The following is a 24,088-nucleotide window of genomic DNA, read 5'->3' on the forward strand; positions in this document are numbered from 1 at the left end:
CGCCCGGAACCCGTAGTTCTGCAGGCGCCCGGAACCCGTAGTTCTGCAGGCGCCCGGAACCCGTAGTTCTGCAGGCACCGAGCGCCCGGAACCCGTAGTTCTGCAGGCACCGAGCGCCCGGAACCCGTAGTTCTGCAGGCACCAAGTGTCCGGGACATGTAGTTCTGCAGGCACCGAGCACCCGGGACCCGTAGTTCTGCAGGCACCGAGCGCCCTGGACCCGTAGTTCTGCAGGCACGGAGCGCCCGGGACCCGTAGTTCTGCAGGCACCGAGTGCCCGGTTCATGTAGTTCTGCAGGCACCGAGCGGCCGGGACTTGTAGTTCTGCAGGCACCGAGCACCCGGGACCCGTAGTTCTGCAGGCACCGAGTGCCCGGGTCATGCAGCTCTGCAGGCACCAAGCGCCTGGGACCTGTAGTTCTGCAGGCACCGAGTGCCCGGGACCCGTAGTTCTGCAGGCACCGAGCGTCCGGGTCATGTAGTTCTGCAGGCACCAAGTGTTCGGGACCCGTAATCCTGCAGGCACCGAGTGTCCGGGACCCATAGTTCTGTAGGCACCGAGTATCCGGGTCATGTAGTTCTGCAGGCACCGAGCGCCCTGGACACGTAGTTCTGCAGGCACTGAGTATCCGGGCCCCGTAGTTCTGCAGGCACCGAGTGCCCGGAACCCGTAGTTCTGCAGGCACCGAGCGCCCGGAACCCGTAGTTCTGCAGGCACCGAGCGCCCGGAACCCGTAGTTCTGCAGGCACCGAGCGCCCGGAACCCGTAATTCTGCAGGCACCAAGTGTCCGGGACATGTAGTTCTGCAGGCACCGAGCATCCGGGTCATGTAGTTCTGCAGGCACCGAGCGCCCGGAACCCGTAATTCTGCAGGCACCAAGTGTCCGGGACCTGTAGTTCTGCAGGCACCGAGTGCCCGGAACCCGTAGTTCTGCAGGCACCGAGCGCCCGGAACCCGTAGTTCTGCAGGCACCGAGCGCCCGGAACCCGTAGTTCTGCAGGCACCGAGCGCCCGGAACCCGTAATTCTGCAGGCACCAAGTGTCCGGGACATGTAGTTCTGCAGGCACCGAGCACCCGGGACCCGTAGTTCTGCAGGCACCGAGCGCCCTGGACCCGTAGTTCTGCAGGCACGGAGCGCCCGGGACCCGTAGTTCTGCAGGCACCGAGTGCCCGGGTCATGCAGCTCTGCAGGCACCAAGCGCCTGGGACCTGTAGTTCTGCAGGCACCGAGTGCCCGGGACCCGTAGTTCTGCAGGCACCGAGCGTCCGGGTCATGTAGTTCTGCAGGCACCAAGTGTTCGGGACCCGTAATCCTGCAGGCACCGAGTGTCCGGGACCCATAGTTCTATAGGCACTGAGTATCCGGGTCATGTAGTTCTGCAGGCACCGAGCGCCCTGGACACGTAGTTCTGCAGGCACTGAGTATCCGGGCCCCGTAGTTCTGTAGGCACCGAGTGCCCGGGTCATGTAGTTCTGCAGGCACCGAGCGCCCTGGACACGTAGTTCTGCAGGCACTGAGTATCCGGGCGCCGTAGTTCTGTAGGCACCGAGTGCCCGGGTCATGTAGTTCTGCAGGCACCGAGCGCCCGGGACAAGTAGTTCTGCAGGCACCGAGCGCCCTGGACACGTAGTTCTGCAGGCACTGAGTATCCGGGCCCCGTAGTTCTGTAGGCACCGAGCGCCCGGGACAAGTAGTTCTGCAGGCACCGAGCGCCCGGGACAAGTAGTTCTGCAGGCACCGAGCGCCCGGGACAAGTAGTTCTGCAGGCACCGAGCGCCCGGGACAAGTAGTTCTGCAGGCACCGAGCGCCCGGGACAAGTAGTTCTGCAGGCACCGAGCGCCCGGGACAAGTAGTTCTGCAGGCACCGAGCGCCCGGGACAAGTAGTTCTGCTGGCACCGAGCGCCCGGGACAAGTAGTTCTGCAGGCACCGAGCGCCCGGGACAAGTAGTTCTGCAGGCACCGAGCGCCCGGGACAAGTAGTTCTGCAGACACTAAATACATGAGACGTAATTATGCAGTAAACGCCGGGGACTTCGGCGACCTCTGTGGAGCTGCATGGATGGCAGTCCCTCGGTCAGCACAGGGGTGCCATCGTTGCCTCTGGTGCCGGTTTGAGAGGAGACACAATTTTTTGGGAAAAAGAAAATTCTTCTGTGTTCGTGTGTATAGTAATGTGGAAATTAGAGGTCACTTCCCATCTCCGACATTTAGTATCACATACCACCTATAGAGTAAGAAGGGTCTCCCTGATCCTTGTCCCATATGATGGGGCCCCGGATTCAGGGTGATCTACAGCACTGAATGATGTAATGTCCATCAGCTGATACTGCGCTGTAAAGTGTTTACTGATGATATCGATGGCGTGCAGAGCAAAGGTCAGACAAATCCGCTCTGACAATGAGCATGACCTGGGAAGCCATGCTTGGGTATATAGGTAATTATTATTATCAGCAGGCTGTGTACATGTGATGTGCGTGCCCAGCATTTCCAGCATCCTAGTCCAGGGCTGCACTGTCCTTTCCAGCTGGATGCCAGGTAGCAGCCCACCATACGCATTAGATAGCTGTTTGTCATTTGTGTAGCCCGAAGCCATTTTGGCCGAATTGTCCGAGACTCGCGTACAACATTAGACGGTCAGCCAAACCCATCATTGCCAGTAAGGTCGGCCAATATAAATCTAATATGCATATGAGGGCTAAAGTTTACAGCACCCCAATCTGTGATTTCAGGATCCTCTGGTGCAAACAAATGGTTAAATAGATGTCGCACTTTTTTAGATCGGCCGTTACCTTAAAAGTCTACCAACTTATTGCCTTTAAATCCCAAGATGTGCACATGACGCCTTTATCACACCATAAAATGATTTTAGCACTTAGACGTGACCCTAGAATGACTACAGACGCCTGTGTGATCCATTCTGGCAGTGATCTCTCTTGGACCTCATTCCTAGCTATGAAAGTCTAGGGGGCTGTTCACATGACAAATCAAAATCGTCAATGCAAGTCGATAGACCTGTGGAAAAAAAAAATCTGACGTCGCTCGGATGGCATCCATGTGCGGTCCTGTGTCCACGGGCGGCTAGATAGGAGAAGGTGGAGAAACTTTTTTTTTTCATATACGAAAACTGATGAAAATCGAACCAAATTAGGATGACGCTCCGAAGAGACTCACTGATAGAACTTGTCCCGTTTTCCTTATATGAGTGCGATCTGTGTTTTTCGCGGACAGCACTCGTACCTATGAAAGTCTATGGGGCTGTTCACATCTTCATATTTTTCACAGACCGAGCCGTCTGACCAAAATTGCGGAGACCTGTCTGGTATTGATTCAAGTGTCATATCAAACTCAATAATGTAAGTCTATGGACCTGTAAGAAAAAACCCATCCGCCCTTGACATGCCAGCTGTGTGCTGCCTGTTTTTCACAGACTGCTGGATAGGAAAAGTTAGAAAAACATGATATTGCAGATTTTCTGAACCTTGTAAGTAAATTACTTTACCTCCGTTTTTTTGTGGCTTTTTTTGACTGTCTTTTTACATGTTTTTATCACTTTTTTAATGCATTTTTTGTCTACTTTTAGTATGTCATGTTTTAAATAAAGCTGCTCTTCTACACTTTCTAGTATTTAGCTTTAACAAAGCTTCACGTGCGGATTACATGCGTTTGTATTGCATTTCCGCTGCTAAAACTGGTGCGTTTTCTACCTGCAAATTTTCCATGTCTGATTTAATTTTGGCAAAATCTGTACATAAAACTCAGCGTACCTGTTAGAGAAATTGACATATTGGAGATTTGAAACTTGAACCACAGCAGGATTGTGCACAGTAACCTACAGACGTTGTCAGGTCGGGCTGTTATACTGATTACTATGATACCTGGTGATGAAATCCATCTTGTGATTGTTGTTTAGTTTTTATTTTCAGTTTTTAGTTAATGATATGCTCGCCGTGCCTGCTCAGTAGCAGCTCGGTGTATATAGAGGTGATCCGATAGCTGCTACTGTGCGTGCGGCTCCATCTTTGATACGGCCATTTTTGTCTTCTCTAGCAAGATGGCACCGCCGACACCTGCCTGCAGAAAGATTTTTTTCAGTATGTGCATATATTCATAACTAGCTGTTTCCAGCCAGCTAACGCTCGGCACGCTCATTGCTATCTAATTAACGCTGCTGGTGATTAACCCCTTTACCCCCAAGGGTGGTTTGCACGTTATGGACCGGGTCAATTTTTACAATTCTGACCACTGTCCCTTTATGAGGTTATAACTCTGGAACGCTTCAACGGATCCCGGTGATTCTGACATTGTTTTCTCGTGACATATTGTACTTCATGATAGTGGTAAAATTTCTTTGATATTACCTGCGTTTATTTGTGAAAAAAACGGAAATTTGGCGAAAATTTTGAAAATTTCGCAATTTTCCAACTTTGAATTTTTATGCAATTAAATCACAGAGATATGTCACACAAAATACTTAATAAGTAACATTTCCCACATGTCTACTTTACATCAGCACAATTTTGGAACCAAATTTTTTTTTTTGTTAGGGAGTTATAAGGGTTAAAAGTTGACCAGCAATTTCTCATTTTTACAACACCATTTTATTTTAGGGACCACATCTCATTTGAAGTCATTTTGAGGGGTCTATATGATAGAAAATACCCAAGTGTGACACCATTCTAAAAACTGCACCCCTCAAGGTTCTCAAAACCACATTCAAGAAGTTTATTAACCCTTCAGGTGCTTCACAGGAATTTTTGGAATGTTTAAATAAAAATTAACATTTAACTTTTTTTCACAAAAAATTTACTTCAGCTCCAATTTGTTTTATTTTGCCAAGGGTAACAGGAGAAAATGGACCCCAAAAGTTGTTGTACAATTTGTCCTGAGTACGCTGATACCCCATATGTGGGGGTTAACCACAGTTTGTGCGCATGGCAGAGCTCGGAAGGGAAGGAGCGCCATTTGACTTTTCAATGCAAAGTTGACTGGAATTGAGATGGGACGCCATGTTGCGTTTGGAGAGCCACTGATGTGCCTAAACATTGAAACCCCCCACAAGTGACACCATTTTGGAAAGTAGACCCCCTAAGGAACTTATCTAGAGGTGTGGTGAGCACTTTGACCCACCAAGTGCTTCACAGAAGTTAATAATGCAGAACCGTAAAAATAAAAAATCATTTTTTTTCACAAACATTATCTTTTCGCCCCAAATTTTTTATTTTCCCAATGGTAAGAGAAGAAATTGGACCACAAAAGTTGTGGCACAATTTGTCCTGAGTACTCTGATACCCCATATGTGGGGGTAAACCATTGTTTGGGCGCATGGGAGAGCTCGGAAGGGAAGGAGCGCCGTTTGACCTTTCAATGCAAAATTGACAGGAATTGAGATGAGACGCCATGTTGTGTTTGGAGAGCCACTGATGTGCCTAAACATTGAAACCCCCCACAAGTGACAACATTTTGGAAAGTAGACCCCCTAAGGAACTTATCTAGAGGTGTGGTGAGCACTTTGACCCACCAAGTGCTTCACAGAAGTTTATAATGCAGAACCGTAAAAATAAAAAATCATTTTTTTTTCACAAAAATTATCTTTTCGCCCCCAATTTTTTATTTTCCCAATGGTAAGAGAAGAAATTGGACCACAAAAGTTGTGGCACAATTTGTCCTGAGTACTCTGATACCCCATATGTGGGGGTAAACCATTGTTTGGGCGCATGGGAGAGCTCGGAAGGGAAGGAGCGCCGTTTGACCTTTCAATGCAAAATTGACAGGAATTGAGATTGGACGCCATGTTGCGTTTGGAGAGCCACTGATGTACCTAAACATTGAAACCCCCCACAAGTGACACCATTTTGAAAAGTAGACCCCCTAAGGAACTTATCTAGATGTGTGGTGAGCACTTTGACCCAATAAGAGCTTCACAGAAGTTTATAATGCAGAGCCGTAAAAATAAAACAAAATTTTTTTCCCACAAAAATAATTTTTTAGCCCCCAGTTTTGTATTTTCCTGAGGGTAACAGGAGAAATTGGACCCCAAAAGTTGTTGTGCAATTTGTCCTGAGTGCGCTGATACCCTATATGTGGGGGAGAACCAGCGTTTGGGCGCATGGGAGGGCTCGGAAGGGAAGGAGAGCCATTTGGAATACAGACTTAGATGGAATGGTCTGCAGGCGTCACATTGTGTTTGCAGAGCCCCTAATGTACCTAAACAGTAGAAACCCCCCACAAGTGACCCCATATTGGAAACTAGACCCCCCAAGGAACTTATTTAGATGTGTTGTGAGAACTTTGAGCCCCCAAGTATTTCACTACAGTTTATAACGCAGAGCCGTGAAAATAAAATAAAAAATTTCCCCTCAAAATTATTTTTTAGCCCCCAGTTTTGTATTTTCTCGAGGGTAAAAGGAGAAATTAGACCCCAAAAGTTGTTGTCCAATTTGTCCTGAGTACGCTGATACCCCATATGTTGGGGTAAACTCCTGTTTGGGCGCACGGGAGAGCTCGGAAGGGAAGGAGCACTGTTTTACTTTTTCAATGCAGAATTGGATGGAATTGAGATCGGTCGCCATGTCGCGTTTAGAGATCCCCCTGATGTGCATAAATAGTGGAAACCCCCCAATTATAACTGAAACCCTAATCCAAACACTCCCCTAACCCTAATCCCAACGGTAACCCTAACCACACCTCTAACCCAGACACACCCCTAATCCTAATCCCAATCGCAAATGTAATCCAAACCCTAACCCTAACTTTAGCCCCAACCCTAACTGTAGCCTTAACCCTAACCCTAGCCCTTACCCTAGCCCTAACCCTAGCCCCAACCCTAACCCTAGCCCTAACCCTAACCCTAGTCCCAACCCTAACCCTAGCCCTAACCCTAACCCTAGCCCTAACCCTAGCCCTAACCCTAGCCCTAACCCTAACCCTAGCCCTAACCCTAGCCCTAACCCTAGCCCTAACCCTAGCCCTAACCCTAGCCCTAACCCTAGCCCTAACCCTAACCCTAGCCCTAACCCTAATGGGAAAATGGAAATAAATACATTTTTTTCATTTACTTTTATAGCGGGTTTTTTAGCGGATTTTTATGATTGGCAGCCGTCACACACTGAAAGACGCTTTTTATTGCAAAAAATATTTTTTGCGTTACCACATTTTGAGAGCTATAATTTTTCCATATTTGAGTCCACAGAGTCATGTGAGGTCTTGTTTTTTGCGGGACGAGTTGACGTTTTTATTGGTAACATTTTCGGGCACGTGACATTTTTTGATCGCTTTTTATTCCGATTTTTGTGAGGCAGAATGACCAAAAACCAGCTATTCATGAATTTCTTTTGGGGGAGGCGTTTATACCGTTCCGCGTTTGGTAAAATTGATAAAGCAGTTTTAATCTTCGGTTCAGTACGATTACAGCGACACCTCATTTATATCATTTTTTTATGTTTTGGCGCTTTTATACGATAAAAACTATTTTATAGAAAAAAATAATTATTTTTGCATCGCTTTATTCTGAGGACTATAACTTTTTTATTTTTTTGCTGTTGTCGCTGTATGGTGGCTCGTTTTTTGCGGGACAAGATGACGCTTTCAGCGGTACCATGGTTATTTATATCCGTCTTTTTGATCGCGTGTTATTCCACTTTATGTTTGGCGGTATGATAATAAAGCGTTGTTTTTTGCCTCGTTTTTTTTTTTTTTTTCTTACGGTGTTTACTGAAGGGGTTAACTAGTGGGCCAGTTTTATAGGTCGGGTCGTTACGGACGCGGAGATACTAAATATGTGTACTTTTATTGTTTTGTTTTTTTTATTTAGATAAAGAAATGTATTTATGGGAATAATATTTTTTTTTTTTTTTCATTATTTAGGATTTTTTTTTTTTTTTTTTTATTACACACTTGGAAATTTTTTTTTTTACTTTTTTACTTTGCCCCAGGGGGGGACAATACAGATCGGTGATCTGCCAGTTTGCACAGCACTCTGACAGATCACCGATCTGTCTGAGAGCAGTGCAGCGTTACCAAGTGCCTGCTCTGAGCAGGCACTTGGTAAGCCACCTCCCTCCCTGCAGGACCCGGATCCGCGGCCATTTTGGATCCGGGACTTACTGCAGGGAGGAAGGTAGGAGACCCCCGGAGCAACGCGATCACATCGCGTTGCTGCGGGGGTCTCAGGGAAGCCCGCAGGGAGCCCCCTCCCTGCGCGATGCTTCCCTGCACCGCCGGCACATCGCGATCATCTTTGATCGCGGTGTGCCGGGGGTTAATGTGCCGGGGGCGGTCCGTGACCGCTCCTGGCACATAGTGCCGGATGTCAGCTGCGATAAGCAGCTGACACCCGGCCGCGATCGGCGGCGCTCCCCCCGTGAGCGCGGCCGATCGCGCTGGACGTAATATTCCGTCCTTGGGAATTAAGGCCCACCCCACATGGACGGAATATTACGTCCAATGGCAGAAAGGGGTTAAAGTAAATAATGACAACATTCAATAGCGCTTACGCAGGTGGTAAATTAACTTAAAATGAAGTTAATAACAATAATAATCATTAAAAATCTGAATAATAATAATAATACATTTTATTCACAGTGTAAAATCAAAAACAAACTTCATTCAGTAAGATATGCGTTTTTTATTCATTCCAGTATCTAAGCAAATTTCATAACGAAACATAAATTAAGTTAAAATTTCTCTGTAAACACAATCACGTGTGAGGATGGAGCCTCGTGTGGTAATGTGTGGGGACGGAGCCTCGTGGAAATGTGGGGGACGGGGCCTCATATGGAAATGTGGGGGGACGGAGCCTCGTGTGGTAATGTGGGGGGACGGAGCCTCGTGTGGTATTGTGGGGGGACGGAGCCTCGTGTGGTAATGTGGGGGGACGGAGCCTCGTGTGGTAATGTGTGGGGACGGAGCCTCATGTAATGTGGGGGGACGGAGCCTCGTGTGGTAATGTGTGGGGACGGAGCCTCATGTAATGTGGGGGGACGGAGCCTCGTGTGGTAATGTGTGGGGACGGAGCCTCATGTGGTAATGTGGGGGGACGGAGCCTCGTGTGGTAATGTGTGGGGACGGAGCCTCATGTAATGTGGGGGGACGGAGCCTCGTGTGGTAATCTGTGGGGACGGAGCCTCGTGTGGTAATGTGGGGGGATGGAGCCTCATGTGGTAATGTGGGGGGACAGAGCCTCGTGTGGTAATGTGTGGGGACGGAGCCTCATGTGGTAATGTGGGGGGACGGAGCCTCGTGTGGTAATGTGTGGGGACGGAGCCTCGTGTGGTAATGTGTGGGGACGGAGCCTCGTGTGGTAATGTGGGGGGACGGAGCCTCGTGTGGTAATGTGGGGGGGTGGAGCCTCGTGTGGTAATGTGGGGGGGTGGAGCCTCGTATGGTAATGTGGGGGGATGGAGCCTCGTATGGTAATGTGGGGGGATGGAGCCTCATGTGGTAATGTGGGGGGACGGAGCCTCGTGTGGTAATGTGTGGGGACGGAGCCTCGTGTGGTAATGTGTGGGGACGGAGCCTCATGTGGTAATGTGGGGGGACGGAGCCTCATGTGGTAATGTGTGGGGACGGAGCCTCGTGTGGTAATGTGTGGGGACGGAGCCTCGTGTGGTAATGTGGGGGGACGGAGCCTCGTGTGGTAATGTGTGGGGACGGAGCCTCGTGTGGTAATGTGGGGGGGTGGAGCCTCGTGTGGTAATGTGGGGGGGCGGATTATGTGTGGCAATATGGTGGGGGGGCGGGATTATGTGTGGTGGTGGGGGGCGGAGCTAGCGAGTAATCACGATGCCTCATATATATATAGATGTAAACTAGGGAGCAGGACACGGAGGGATCAGTGACCTGTCAGCAGTCTGCATTATGAATCCCTAATCAGAGCACCACGTGAAGACCCCCACAGACCCCCCTGGAGCATGGGCATATCATTAACTCGAAACTGAAAATAAAGATTACACAACAACCACAAGATGGATTTCATCACCAGGTATCATTGTAATCAGTATAACGGCGCCGACTTGACACCGTCTGTAGGTTACTGTGCACAATCCTGCTGACAGGCTCCTTTTAAACAAAAGGAGGTTTCTATAAATCCGATACACTTTGTTGGAAGTGTAGACTCACTGTGGGATCAAAACCTTAATAGTTGTTGCCCCTCAGCGATCTCTCCAAACCCCCTATCCATGTGCATGCTCAGATCAGATGAGCATGCTGCATGTGTTCTCAACAGGCTTATTAAAACATGATTGGACATGTTAAAATTCAACATGCCTAATCTTTATTTTTCTGACAATCTGCAGAAAGGAATGTCAGTGGAACATCAAATATGCAAAAAATGATTGGCGGGTGATACATAAATTCATAGGTTTTGTCTGAGTTTAGTTTGTGTATCGACACTTTTAGTTTAGGGTAGATACGAATGCATTAATTGCTGCGGTTTTATTGCAGTCACCGCTGTCGCATTTCACTTGTTCAGTGTTGTCGTGCTTGTCATTTCACAATTGTATTGGATCCGGCCTTGTTCTGGGGGACACATGTCCTCACGCCGCGTATCACATTATGCAACCAGCACAATTGTTTCTTCCATAAATAATAATTGTCTATTATCTTCTGCTTTAAACACAGAGGAGACGCCTTACGGATTGGACTGACTCATAGGATTTGCAACAAGCCCCGGCAATATCTGGGAGATGCCACATAAATATTTTCCTGTGTATGTGGGTGATTCGGGCTTGGTGCTCGCTGAAGGATGGGATCGTTGATATTCATTATACGTTTAAAAGCTTTTCTGATCATTTGTGAAATTACATTTGGGTATTAGGTAGTAGGAATGCTAATCCCTGAGAGGTGGTTGTATGTTACGTAGCCGTGTAATCCATGAGGATAAAACGGTGAGGAATATACAAAGTAGCATGTACGTTTTCCAACATGCTGAAAACTCTGAAAATAGCCGCAAAAGTCCCCACAATTGGACTCCTTCCACCCCAAATTGCATGCCTCATACCGGAAACGCCTTAGATGTTTTCTGCCCATTGATTGACACTTAAGAACCTTATAATGAAGGTTCCCAATATGTAGGACATGGTTCACAAAAGGTGGTCGTACATATGAGTAATATAGGGCCATTGAAGGAGATGTCCCAACTGGAACCTTGTCACATCTCCACCAGGACCTGCTACCGCGACGTCTTCCTCTGTCGCCACGTCCCGCACTGGTGGTCGAACAGACGTCGGGAGCAGAAGCCCTGGACGGCTCAGGCTCTTTCCAGCCATTTAGATTAGGGTGGCTGGGACCTGCAGTGCTGTCCAGTTTGACAGTATGGGCGCAGTCAGACGGCCGGATAAAATCGGACCAAGATCAGAAAGCAGTGGATGGTCTGGCTGGCGGCTCTCCTGACCCGAGCGTGACCGCTGAATAGGAATACGTGAAGGGTTTCGCCGGTTTCTGAGCTGAGATCGGCGAGATTCTTACGCATTATACATACTCTCAGCCAGAGCCCTCCAGTGGTCACGGCTTTGCTCCATACACTTGTATGGAGTGACGCTACACCCTCTGGATGGCCATGTCACTAGACTGGCGCGGCCTCGGCTCACCTCTTCTGCATTTATCACCCACTCCTGGTTCTGGCTTACTAATACTGACCAAATACTCGGCGTGTGAACACGACCTGACATAGTTTAGACAAATCTGCCTGTGACTTCTGTGCAATGTATTGACCAGGTAATAGTGGACAACGTGCCGTACAATAGTCGCCTTTCCATGGAGCCGTCGCTCTTCTCGCTCGCTGTGATCTTAGTGATTCTGTCTTCACCCCGTGGCCTTTTCTTCCAGTTTTCTTCACGGTGTCGCTTGAAATTAGCGGCTCCGTTTTACATTCTTGCGTCCCCGGCCGGCACATGACTTTCTTTGAGGGTCACCGCGTTTGGCATTTTATGTATGTGAGTGTACAATCTGTGATAATTGTGCGATTATTCGCTCCATTACACTTCACAGCCCTCATTCTTTACATCAGTCACGTTGGATTTTTGCGGTTGCTTCCTCATCTGGGTCACCAGATCATACAAGTCATGATCCTCGAAGGTTATAATGGCGACCACCATGTCTGACCACTATGTACAGTGCAGCATCCTGTTCTCAATATATAGGGTTTTTTTAGAGGAGGTAAACTGTATAGGATGAAAATACGGACCGAAAACATTTTACTTTTTGCATTTATTCCAGATTTTAATCATAAATTGCCCAAGAATTTTTATATTCGTTCTTTTTCTCCACTTTTAAAAATAATAATATGCCAAATTTCAATGACAACATTTTGATAATTTTACTTTTTCTGCTCAGAAGTGAACGTGGCTAGTCTATGTTTTCAGTGTCATAAAGCAGCAGCAATCCTATCAACTCTTTAGCTTAGGATAAAAGCCAAACCAGAATCTCAATTTTCAGATATGGTTTCGGGGTGTTGCCCCTCATCAGCGCAAAATATAAGTTCTGATTTGGCTAGATGAGATGCTCTAGACTGGGGTCTAAGGGGTAATGTTTCTCCTTGTGGAGAGTGAAAAGCCAAGCCCTTAGACCCCAGTCCAGAATCTCTCACCTAGCCAAATCAGATCTCATACTTTGCACTGATAAAGGACAACACCCCGAAACACCGTGTCTGCGAATTGAGATCCTAGTTTGGCTTTTATCCCAAGTCATTTGGCATGGCTCGTTAGAGGGTCGATATTGATAGGTGGCAATAGAGTTCTCGTCCTCTTCTCTGAAGAGACAATTTGTATATGTAATTTCCCAGAGGAGCATGCATGGCTTATGAGTCTCCTCACTCTGACATACCAGGCTTAGCTTGTCACTCTCCACAATGAGAAACGTTATCCCTTTTACAAAGCAGAAAATGGGAATCTGTCTAAAAAAATAAAATTGGAATTAAAGTGCAAAGTTTTTATGTATTCTCATTAATTATGGAAATTTTTCTTTTTAGTAAGTTTTGTAATTGTTTCATTTTAGTATACTGTCATGATGTTATGTTATACATTTTTTGGGGGGTGATGGAATAAATTAGGAAAATAATTAAAAAAAATGTATTTTTATTAGACTTTCATTCCTTTCTGCATAATTGAAAACGTATATTTTTAAAGGGCGCCTGACAGATGGATTTACTTCTGTTAATTAATTACAGCTTTGCATTTGTCCTTTTAACACTGTTTTCTAGCGCAAAGAGTCCAAGCATAATCGTAAAATCTGCTTTTTAATATTGTGGCACCACATATAATTAGCCTGAAACAGATTTATATCTTCAAGTAAAAAATAGGAATTCAGAAATTTCATTCACTTTGCTGCTACAGTAAAACAATGTGTTTTTTGTTTTTTTTGCAGAGAAAGTGCACACCTTCTCAGTCGCCCATGACAGCACTACCAGAGAGAGGGAATCCGCCCTTCAGGACAGGAAACCTACAGGATAAAAAGGGCGGTACCTCTCTCCTGCGTCAGTTTGGTTTCCTGTCCTGACAGGGAACCCTCTAGGATGGTACCTGAGATCCGGAGCCGACCAGTCGACCTATGACGGCGGGGAGGCCCCTGTCACGGCTGGCGCGGTATCCGACGCTGCCGCTGCTGGGTCCGATGGGGCTGCAGAGCGCGCGGAGGGAAGCGCGGCCGCCTCCCCAGATTGGGGTAGGGGCTTCGGGGACCCGGTGTGCCTCGGCGGTGAGCAGGCACTTCCTGATTCGGAGCGGTGGCGTGGTGTGTGTAAGGACACCAAGATGGCCGCCGCACCGGATATAGAAAGTACTACTTCCGGGTCCCGGGCAGAGCGCGCATGCTCAGTGATCCAAGGGGGATCAGCGCTTTCCGGGAACGCAGCCCTGGAGGAGGGGGTGAATCGGCGCCAAAAGATATGATATTTAAACACCGCTGTGGAACCGCTCCTTGCTGCATGCAGTCCTAATAATGGAGGACAGCGACCAGCAGCTCCAGCAGGCGCAGCCCTTGCAGCAGCAGCAGCAGCCACCGCAGCAGCAGCAGCAACGCCAGCGTCAGCGGCACCACCAGCGCAAGCCAGATGACCAAAAGAAAAGGTCCTCTGCAGGCACCCGCAGTACCCGCTCCAGCAGCCATTCCACGCCGCGGAGTAAAGCCAATATGCCTAACCAGTCGACACCGCAGACTACGGATCTGATACAGGATCCTATACCTCCTCCAGAACCGGTACCTGTGGCTGCGCAAGATGGGTGAGTGATCTTCGTGAAAGTTCACCAAATAATTGGGGTCCCCCTTTTCCGTTTGTTTTTAGGCAAGAAAAAAAACGGAGAAAACTAAGAATAGAGTCTGCCCCTTATGCAGTGAACCCCTGTTGCAAAACTGGGATAAGAAATTGTGTGGCTCCTGTATAGGACAAGTCCTATGTGAAGAAACCCCTAGTTTCGCCTCTGAATTGCGATCTGTAATAAGATCAGAGGTGGAAACAGCATTTAAATCTCTTAAAGGGGAAGGGGTCGAGGAAAAAACACCTGTGCCCTATTCTCACTCTGATTCTTCTAGTCCTGAGGGGGACGCTTCAGACAGACAGGGTTCCTCCTCCTCCTCGGATTCTGAGAGCGGAGGCCGCCACTGCTTCCCATTAGACGAAGTAGATGCCCTTGTAAAGGCCGTAAGATCAACCATGGGGGTTGTAGATCCTCGTCCTGACAAAACAGTACAGGACATTATGTTTGGGGGCCTAGGACAGAAAAGGCGCAGAGTCTTCCCACTTAACGAGAATATTCAAGCATTAATTAAGAAAGAGTGGGAGAAACCAGAAAGGAAAAATTCATCTGTCCCCTCCCTTAAAAGAAAATATCCCTTCGAGGAAGAGGCTTCTACATCATGGGACAAGGCACCAAAACTCGACGTAGCAGTAGCCAAAGCGTCAAAAAAATTCGCATTGCCCTTTGAGGACATGGGAACTCTGAAGGATCCCCTCGATAAAAGAGCTGATACTTTCCTTAAAGGGGCCTGGGAATCGGCAGGGGGGTGTCTAAGACCTGCAATAGCAGCCGCATGTACTTCCAGATCTTTAATGATCTGGATAGATAACTTGGAAAAGCAACTAAAAGATGGAGTATCTAGACATAAAATGATTGAATCAATTCCCATGATTAGAGGGGCGGCAGCCTTTTTGGCAGATTCATCAGCCGATTCAATCAAGCTTACTTCAAAATCGGCAGCCCTGTCCAATGCAGCTCGTAGGACGCTGTGGTTAAAAAGCTGGCCGGGCGACCTACAGACCAAACAAAAACTCTGTTCAATTCCATGTGAAGGGAAATTCTTATTTGGGGAAACCCTAGATGACATTTTGCAAAAAGCAGGGGATAAGAAAAAGGGGTTCCCTATCTTAGCCGCACCATTTGTTAGACGGCCCTTTCGGAGTAGGAAGTTTTTTCGCAGACGTCCCCCAAGGGAACAGAACAGATGGGATGATGGGAGAAGGAAGGATAGGGGCTTCCTCTTCGGTAATTCTCCAAGAGATAAAAAACCCCCTAAGTGACACCTTCCCCAGGGTGGGAGGGAGATTGTCTCAATACCTTCCGGCCTGGGAAAAAATTTCAACCAATTCTTGGATTTTAGATCTGATAAAGATGGGACTTCAAATAAACTTTACCTCCCTTCCTCCCCAAAACTATGTGGTCACCCCACTAAAACCTTCACCTCAGCAGCAACAGGCCTTGGAACAAGAAATTTCAAAGCTCATAATGAAAGATGTGATCCAAGAAGTTCCCCTACTGGAAAGAGGCAAAGGGTTCTTTTCCCCACTATTTCTAGTCCCAAAACCGGATGGTTCTTTCCGCACAATAATCAATTTACGGAAACTAAACAGTTATGTAAAAAATCAATCCTTCAAAATGGAATCAATAAAATCAACAATAAGAAACCTGTTTCCGGATTGCTTCATGATAGTGTTAGATCTCAGCGACGCGTACTATCATGTCCCCATCCACAAAAATGCCCAGAAATACCTCAGACTAGCAGTAGTCATGGGAGGAGAAATAAAACAATACCAGTACAAGGCCCTTCCATTTGGCATCTCGGTAGCGCCTCGAATATTTACCAAATTGGTAGCGGAAATGATGGCCCACATAAGAGAAAAAGACATTATAATAATACCGTATCTGGACGACTTCCTGATTGTCAGCAACTCAGCCCAACATTGTCGCCAACAATGCGACAGAGTGATAAAAATCCTAACAGAGTTAGGTTGGCTCCTAAATCTCCAAAAGTCAAAACTAGAACCGACCAGGGTTCAAGAGTTTTTGGGCCTCACTTTGGACTCGATAACACAGGAATGTCGTCTTCCAGACCAGAAAAAACAGAAAATATTAAATCTTGTGTCCAGAGCTCGTTCAAACCCTCATATGACCCTGAGAGGGGCGATGTCACTGCTGGGGTCCCTTTCTGCTTGTCTCCCGGCAATACAGTGGGCACAAATTCACACGAGGGATCTCCAGTGGGATATTCTGAGGAATCAGGTTACACTGGGGGGACACCTAGAAGGAAACATGTCTCTAAATTCAAACACTATTCGTTCCCTAGCCTGGTGGTTAGATTCCAACAACCTATCAAAGGGGGTTCCGTGGGTAATAGAAACATCTCGGATAGTTACCACGGATGCCAGTCCCACGGGGTGGGGAGCTCACCTGGACGACAGTATCACTCAGGGGGTCTGGACAGATCAAGAATACGAGGTATCTTCAAATCAAAAAGAACTTTGGGCAGTGAGTCACGCTCTATCATATTTTCTTCCCAGCCTACAGGGCTATCATGTCCGGGTTTTTTCGGACAATCAGGTAGTGGTAGCCTACCTGAACCATCAGGGGGGAACCAGATCCCAAGCCCTAATGAACACCACTTCCCAGATCTTCACATTAGCAGAAGTCAACTTCCTATCCCTCTCTGCGCTGCATATAAAGGGGGTAGAGAACCAAAAAGCAGACTTCTTAAGCCGTACCCGATTAAAACAGGGGGAATGGGCACTAAACCAAAGCATCTTCGATCGGATTACCAAAATCTGGGGGGTTCCTGTAATAGATCTCTTTGCCAGTGCAGAAAACAGGAAAGTAAGGGAATTTTGTTCTCTGAACCCCAAAGGGGGCCCTCGGGCTCTGGATGCATTTACGATCCCATGGACTCAGGGTCTAGCATACGCGTTTCCTCCTTACATCCTTATTCCGGCTGTTCTGCGGAAAATCAGGCAGGACAGGGCGAGAATCATCCTAATAGCCCCCTTCTGGCCCAAAAGGGCCTGGTTTTCCTGGCTGAGAATTCTATCGGTCTCCGATCCCTGGGTTCTCCCGGATCTTCCGGGTCTTTTATACCAGGGACCGGTGTTCCACCCTCAGTCAGCAAACCTCCACTTGACAGCGTGGAACTTGAAAGGTCACTACTAAGGGCAAGGGGCTTTTCAGATAAGTTAGTGTCTACACTATTAAAAAGTAGAAAATCAGTAACAACTAAAATCTACGGTAAAACTTGGAAAAAGTTTTTGTCCACCTCTGGGGTAAAATTACAAGACGGGGTCCAAGTGGTCAAAATATTAGAGTTTCTGCAAAAAGGCTTAGATATGGGCCTCTCGGTGAGCACCTTAAAAGTGCAAATAGCGGCCTTAGGTGCATTATACAGTGAGAGTATTGCCTCTAACCCATGGGTAACAAGGTTTATTAAAGCTGCAATACGGTCTAAACCTTTAAAAATCAGAAGCCTTCCGACCTGGGACTTAAATTTAGTACTATCAGCTCTGACAGAACCTCCATTCGAACCCATAGATTCATTACCAATTAAAATCTTATCTCTCAAAACGGCCCTTCTCACAGCGTTGACATCTGCCCGTAGAATTAGTGACCTCCAGGCTCTATCTGCGAACCCTCCATTCACACAAATCATGGATGATAGGGTAATACTAAAAACAGATCCCGCTTATCTACCCAAGGTTGCTTCCAATTTCCACAGGTCCCAAGAAATAATCCTTCCCTCCTTTTGTCCAAACCCTAAAAATAAAAAAGAGGAAAAGTTCCACACCTTAGATGTGAGAAGGTGTTTAATACACTACTTAGAATCCTCCCGACAGTATAGGAAGGAAGGGTCTCTCTTTATCTGTTTTCAGGGACCTAGGAAAGGACTCAAAGCCTCCAAAAGCACTATAGCTCGCTGGGTAACTGATGCGATAGCCTTAGCATACTCGTCCACGGGAAACGCAGTTCCTGAGGGGCTCAAGGCGCATTCTACAAGAGCCATGGCGACCTCCTGGGCCGAAAGGTCGGAGGTACCAATAGACAAAATCTGCAAGGCGGCCACCTGGTCATCACCTTCAACCTTCTTTAGGCACTACCGCTTAGACTTGGCCTCTTCGTCTGACTTAGCCTTCGGAAGAAGGGTCTTGCAGGCTGTGGTCCCTCCCTAAAGCAATGATCTCTGTAATTCTCTCTGGTAGTGCTGTCATGGGCGACTGAGAATACGGTAGTTACTTACCGATAACGGTATTTCTCAGAGCCCATGACAGCACCTGCTTATTCCCACCCTATCACGTGTGCGGTGAGCACCTTATTATATGAAATGTGTGTTTCTAATTTAGACACGGTGTAATCCTGATAAGTATTTTGTTAAAATTGTATATTTTCCTGTTGTCACTAACCTGGAGGACCTCTGATGCTATGTAAACCAAACTGACGCAGGAGAGAGGTACCGCCCTTTTTATCCTGTAGGTTTCCTGTCCTGAAGGGCGGATTCCCTCTCTCTGGTAGTGCTGTCATGGGCTCTGAGAAATACCGTTATCGGTAAGTAACTACCGTATTTCGGACTAGTCCGACTGATTATAAGTGTGGCGCCACAACATTAAAAAGTTCATTTTACGACTATGATGAAATTTAAACCTTAAATTTGGGTTTGCTAGAAATCGGTGTTAACTGACAAATGCAAATCTGTGTGGGTGCATTTGGGGGCCTAGAGCCCACAGGTAAAATTGACCCTAGGGGCCCATACTACACCTGCATGCAAATCCCTGTTGGGCATTATCCTATTTAATATTGAATCTAAGAATTAGCGCCATTTCCTTCCATCATCAGATACAACGTTTTGATGCCAAGCCCGTCCTTTAAAATATCATTACTAAATTCCTTTAGTAATCCTGCCATATTCTTTTTTTTTTTTTTTTTTTTTTATGGAATTGGGTCCACACTTGTGGATGCTTTAGAGGTCACAATGGTGTTTGCGAACCTAATTTGGCCATCAGATTGAGGAAATTTTGATCTGTCCTGTTATTTTTTTTTTTTCTACCGCTCATATAATCTGTCAATTTTGTAAATTGAGACAAAATTTTGATGAAGATTTCTGCCACAAACCTAGACTAGGCAGTCTAATATTCACCAAATTTATCAACTTTATGAATCACTATGATAAATTTGGCAAATTTTAACACTGTCTAATCCTAAATTTGAAGGCAATTTTTAGCAAATCTTCCCCGTTGTTTAATATCTTAGAAAAAAACTGTTCTATGTTCTTTTAGATTCGTCATCTGCCCAGGTACCTGCGGGCCATCACATTATGCTATATGTCGGGGTTTTATGTACAATAGCTGTAAACCATTAATAACATATTAATAAAGAAGTTAAGACTGTTTTATGGAAAGGAACAGGTGGATCCAATGAAGGGCCCAGGCCAAAAATCTAAAAATGTACCGAAAATTAGCAGGTGTGTCTTAATTGCTAAAGTATAGTCAGTAACGATAATGATGATGTAGTGCACACTGCACAGTACAGCAGAGCAGGGCCTGGTGTCATCAGATGTTAAAATGAGACTCCACCTATTCACGCAATGCACAATTTTCTTTTTACTAGATTTACATTTTTGCACAATGATTTTTCCTCTATAGGATTAAACAAATAGAAAAGCCAAAATCGGTGATATACTAGTAAGTTTGGCTCTTACATTTCCTTTTTTCAAGTGCCACCTGTAGTGTCACTGACTGTCACACTTCCCTCACCGATACCTATGTACCTAAACACTTTACCCCAGGTGCGTCCCTTTAGGAATTAGCATTGCAGGTCTGTAGGCCACTAAAAAGACCAGGCGTTGCTGGAACTGCTGTAGACCCCAACAGCCCACCAACTGCTGCTGCTCTTAGTGCTCTTTCACACATCCTGATGTTTCCGGTACCAGAAAAAACCGTATTGGAGATATCAGTCTCTGTGAGTGTAATAACTGTGGCATACATGCCACAGTTCCGTGTGCAGCATCAGTACCACATGTACCGGCACCTGGGAAGCAGCGGTACAGTTAGCGCTCATCCCCAGCATCATGTGCTAAAGACAGCTCGTATCATACTTCGCTGCAGGAGCTGCGATGAGCACTAGCAGGGGACAATGTTGAGACTTGTATTCAGCTGATAACAGCGAGAGCAGGTGGCTGCTGATGAGTCGCCGCCTGCGCTATAAAAAATTAGACACCTCTCTATTACTAAGCCGTGGGCTTGATGTCACCAGACAATACAAAGGTGACCTCAATCCCACAAAAATGAAACCCACTTGCTACCACTACAGGACAAGTGGGAAGAGCCAGGCAAAGCACCAGAATTTCCGCATCTAATAGATGTGTCTTTTTTGGGCGGCTCTGGGCTGCTATTTTTAGGCGGGGGGGGGGGGGGGGTCAATATCCATGGCCCCTTACCAGCCTGAGTACCAGTCCCCGGCTTTATGTTTGACAAGGCTGGTTGTCAAAAATGAAGGGGACCCCACGCTGTTTTTAAAAAAAAATTATTTAAATTTTTAAAGAAAAAACAGCGTGGGGACCCCTCTATTCTTAATAACCAGCCTTGCTGAAACTGACAGCTCAAGGTTGCAGCCCACATCTATCAGTTTTGCCTGGCTGGGGAACAGCGCTAACTGTACTTCTGCTTCCCAGGTGCCGCTATGTGTTACACTGATGACATCCCTGTGAGTCATCAGTGTGCACGTGTGCAGGACGTCTTGCGACCCGTGCTGCTGTTAAAAACGGACTTGTAAGCATACTTTGCCCGGGGACACACAGTCCGTAGAAACACATTGAATGTGCACAGATAGGTCTACATGTGTAAGTGTCTCCGGTACATGTGAAAACTGTCACAACACTGACAACTGAAAGAGCCCTTACACTGCGGTTAACTACTTCTCCTACTTTCCTATCCAGCTCCCGGTGGGTCATTGAGAAACATGAACGCCTTGACGTGGCAGTTTTCATTGCTGACAGGGCCCCCTGGAGATATGGAAACAGTAATTGGAGAGGCTCAAGATAAAGTTGCATTGGAATCTGTATGTATGTCGGTGGCATTCAAATAACGGGTAGTGTAGAAGCCTAATCTGAAGGTGGCAGTGGTATGTAAATATGGCAATGGCACTCGGATAATGCAAAAGTTCCTGTTGGTTACATTAAAGGGGTTGTCCAGGCTTGGGGCTCAAGTTTGCAGTCACTCTGAAGGCTGTCAGGATTCTCAGGGGCAGAGAGCAGTTGGGTGTATGACCGCAATTATGCGATTTGCATACAATCAGTCATGTGCCAACTAGACGTGCGCGGCCTCGATCCATGCAAGTGAATTGGAGGAGACTGGATGCGTCTAGTCGGAATTTGGCCCACTCCCTGCACCTGGAAAATCCTGACAGCGGGCAGTGTGCGCTCTTCGTGGCTTCACAAGTCTGTAGACACAAGTGTGGACAACCCCTTTAAGTATAAAACTTGGTTCAGACAGCTGTCGGAAAAACCAGGCTCTGCCACCCCTGATAAATTGTGGATGTTATTGCCTTTGTATGTGGGAGCCGGCAGGCGGGTGTAGGAGCTGCCTGCCATTTAGGGTGCAATAAGATGGCCGTATAAATCGTCCCACAGTGCAGGGACTGTCTGGCAGCTCTATTGACCCGAGTGTGACCGCTACATGGAAATATATGGACTGTCCAGCTCAGGAGAGGTGCTGGGTCAGTCCGTGCATGTCTGCATCCATAGATGCACTTTTCTAGTACGTGAAACAGCTGACTGGTGAATTCTGTGATAACTTTTTTTTCCATGCGGACCTGAAGTCTGTGTAGGAATATGTCTGTACTAGCACTTTGCTATGATTGCTCTGTATGCTGACCGTCTGCAGCCCATCGGCCCCGTACCTAAGACCCGCTCATCAGAACGGACCCTAACTCTCGCCAGCCGTACACAGCGCATCCCACCTTTTTCCACTCTGTGCCCTCGTTCACACCGTGAAGTTAGCACTTGTGGTTAAACACTGGATGAGCCGCCATGTAGTAGGGTTTCCATGTACTACAGATACTTTACTGCAGCCTAACGAATGTACGATAGGAGCGATGAAAGGCAGCACACAACTCTTTATGTTTGTGCACATAGAACGGACCTGACGCAGGTCCGTAAGATATCTGAAATCTCATACACTTTGCTGGTACTGTAAAACGCAGCTGAAATTTGCATGAAAAAAAAAAAAGCGTATCAAAAACGCAAAGTGTGAACATAGCCAAAAGATGCCTGTTAGTGAATAGGATAAAGCAGAAGCCAGTGTTTGGATTAATGCATCCTTCATCCTGTGTGTGCGTTTCGGTAGTATTTATTTTTATTTTCTGCACGTTTTGGAAGAACTTGTTTGTTGGACAAGCTGCAGTCCCGGACCGCCTGTCGGTGCCAGCACAAATCACAACAATCTGCGCCGACCATTTTTGCAAACTCGTATAAATTCTTCTAGGGATTATATAAGAGTAGAGTGAGGAAAAAAAACTTTGTATCCTAAAAACAGCGATGCATTGTCTTTGGCCTGAGTCTGGAATTACATCTTAGTTGTAACGAAGTGATTGGTGCCGGGCGGCAGAACACGACAGTCAGTGAATAAGAGTGGCCTGGACTGTGCCGGGGGGTCGGGGGTGTCAAAGAGGCCACTGTGAGTCAAACAGTCCAAGAGTGCAGAGCTGGAGGGAGAGGAAAAACGCCACCCTCAGCATCAATGCTGATCAGCAGAAGCAAGAAAAGTCCTTCCATGGGATGTAGAAGGGGAAATCGCTCCAGGAATGAAGCTGTGCTGAGGATACATTCGCGCTAGTGGAGCAGGGAGAAAATGTGGTACTAGAAGCAGGATGCAAATCGCTTATCAGGGAGAAGAGTCTGAAAATAAAATGATAAAGATAAAAACCTGAAACTTAGGGTAAGTTTTTAAAACTTTTTCCATGTCTAAGGTGTTCATAGCTTTTAAAAAAGGGTTGTCCAGGTTTGGCGGGAAAGTCTGAAATCACTATGTATGCATAGCATGTGCTGTCAAGATTTTTTTGGTACCGAGTGCATTCCGACTAGACTTGCACGGGCTGGCTCAGTTCACTTGGCTTGAACAAGACGTGCACGTCTAGTTGGAATGTGACCGGAGGGATTGTAGACTTTGGTGCTTATCCTGGACAATCCCTATTAGCCATGGTTTCAGGGTTACAGCTTACAGGAGGTGCAGAAGTATACAAGGAGTCTGGGAAAGTCACCGCATCAGAAGACTTCAGTATTAAACATGGCTCCTGGTTGATTGTGGGGGGGGGAGGGGATTTCAGTTGCAGATTTCACACTGTACAGATGGTCTAGAAATGAAATAATCGGTGAGACTGTGAGCACCACTGGTGACTGCCCTCCTCGGGATGACTTGTGGTCCGACCGGTTCTAATGCTTGTAAAACGTTTATAAGATTAGGGTCGGGAGTCGGCCATTGGTCATTACGATTTTATAATTCCCCTCCGTTCGCTCGCTGCCTTCCTTCCACAGACTGAATTAACAGCACATAATAATGGATCGCGTTATTCACATTTCTGAGCTAGACATGTCGCAGGTTACTTTAGGCCAAAAAATGATGTATGCTGTGAGAACAGTTGCTTAATTTTAAGTACGGTAGTTATTTTTCCAATCTCCCAGTACATCCATGCACACTCCGCTCTGGTGAGCATACATATTCAGCGGGAGAGGAGAGTAAGCCTCATCTCTGGCAGCTGCGTGCCTCCAACAGAAGGCAGTGTGCCAAACCCACCAATGTTACCCAACCATGTTCATACAGGTCTCCCTACTCTGCCCCAAATATTGA

The 24,088-nt window shown here is 46.8% G+C and overlaps 1 protein-coding gene across 3 annotated transcripts in view; it reads left to right on the top strand.

The window, feature by feature from the left end:
• Positions 1-24,088, top strand: part of STN1 (STN1 subunit of CST complex) — a 51,020-nt gene that overhangs the window by 3,368 nt on the left and 23,564 nt on the right. The window contains exon 1 of one of the 3 annotated variants that reach the window (XM_069753850.1): positions 23,056-23,179. The exons of the other annotated variants lie outside the window; for them this stretch is intronic. The gene's annotated coding sequence lies outside the window, so the exon portion shown is untranslated. Of the gene's footprint in view, positions 1-23,055; positions 23,180-24,088 lie in introns of those variants that run through there. 3 annotated transcript variants of the gene reach the window in all.

This window comes from Ranitomeya imitator, chromosome 2 (assembly GCF_032444005.1).
Source record: "Ranitomeya imitator isolate aRanImi1 chromosome 2, aRanImi1.pri, whole genome shotgun sequence".
Classification (NCBI taxonomy): Eukaryota; Metazoa; Chordata; class Amphibia; order Anura; family Dendrobatidae; genus Ranitomeya; species Ranitomeya imitator.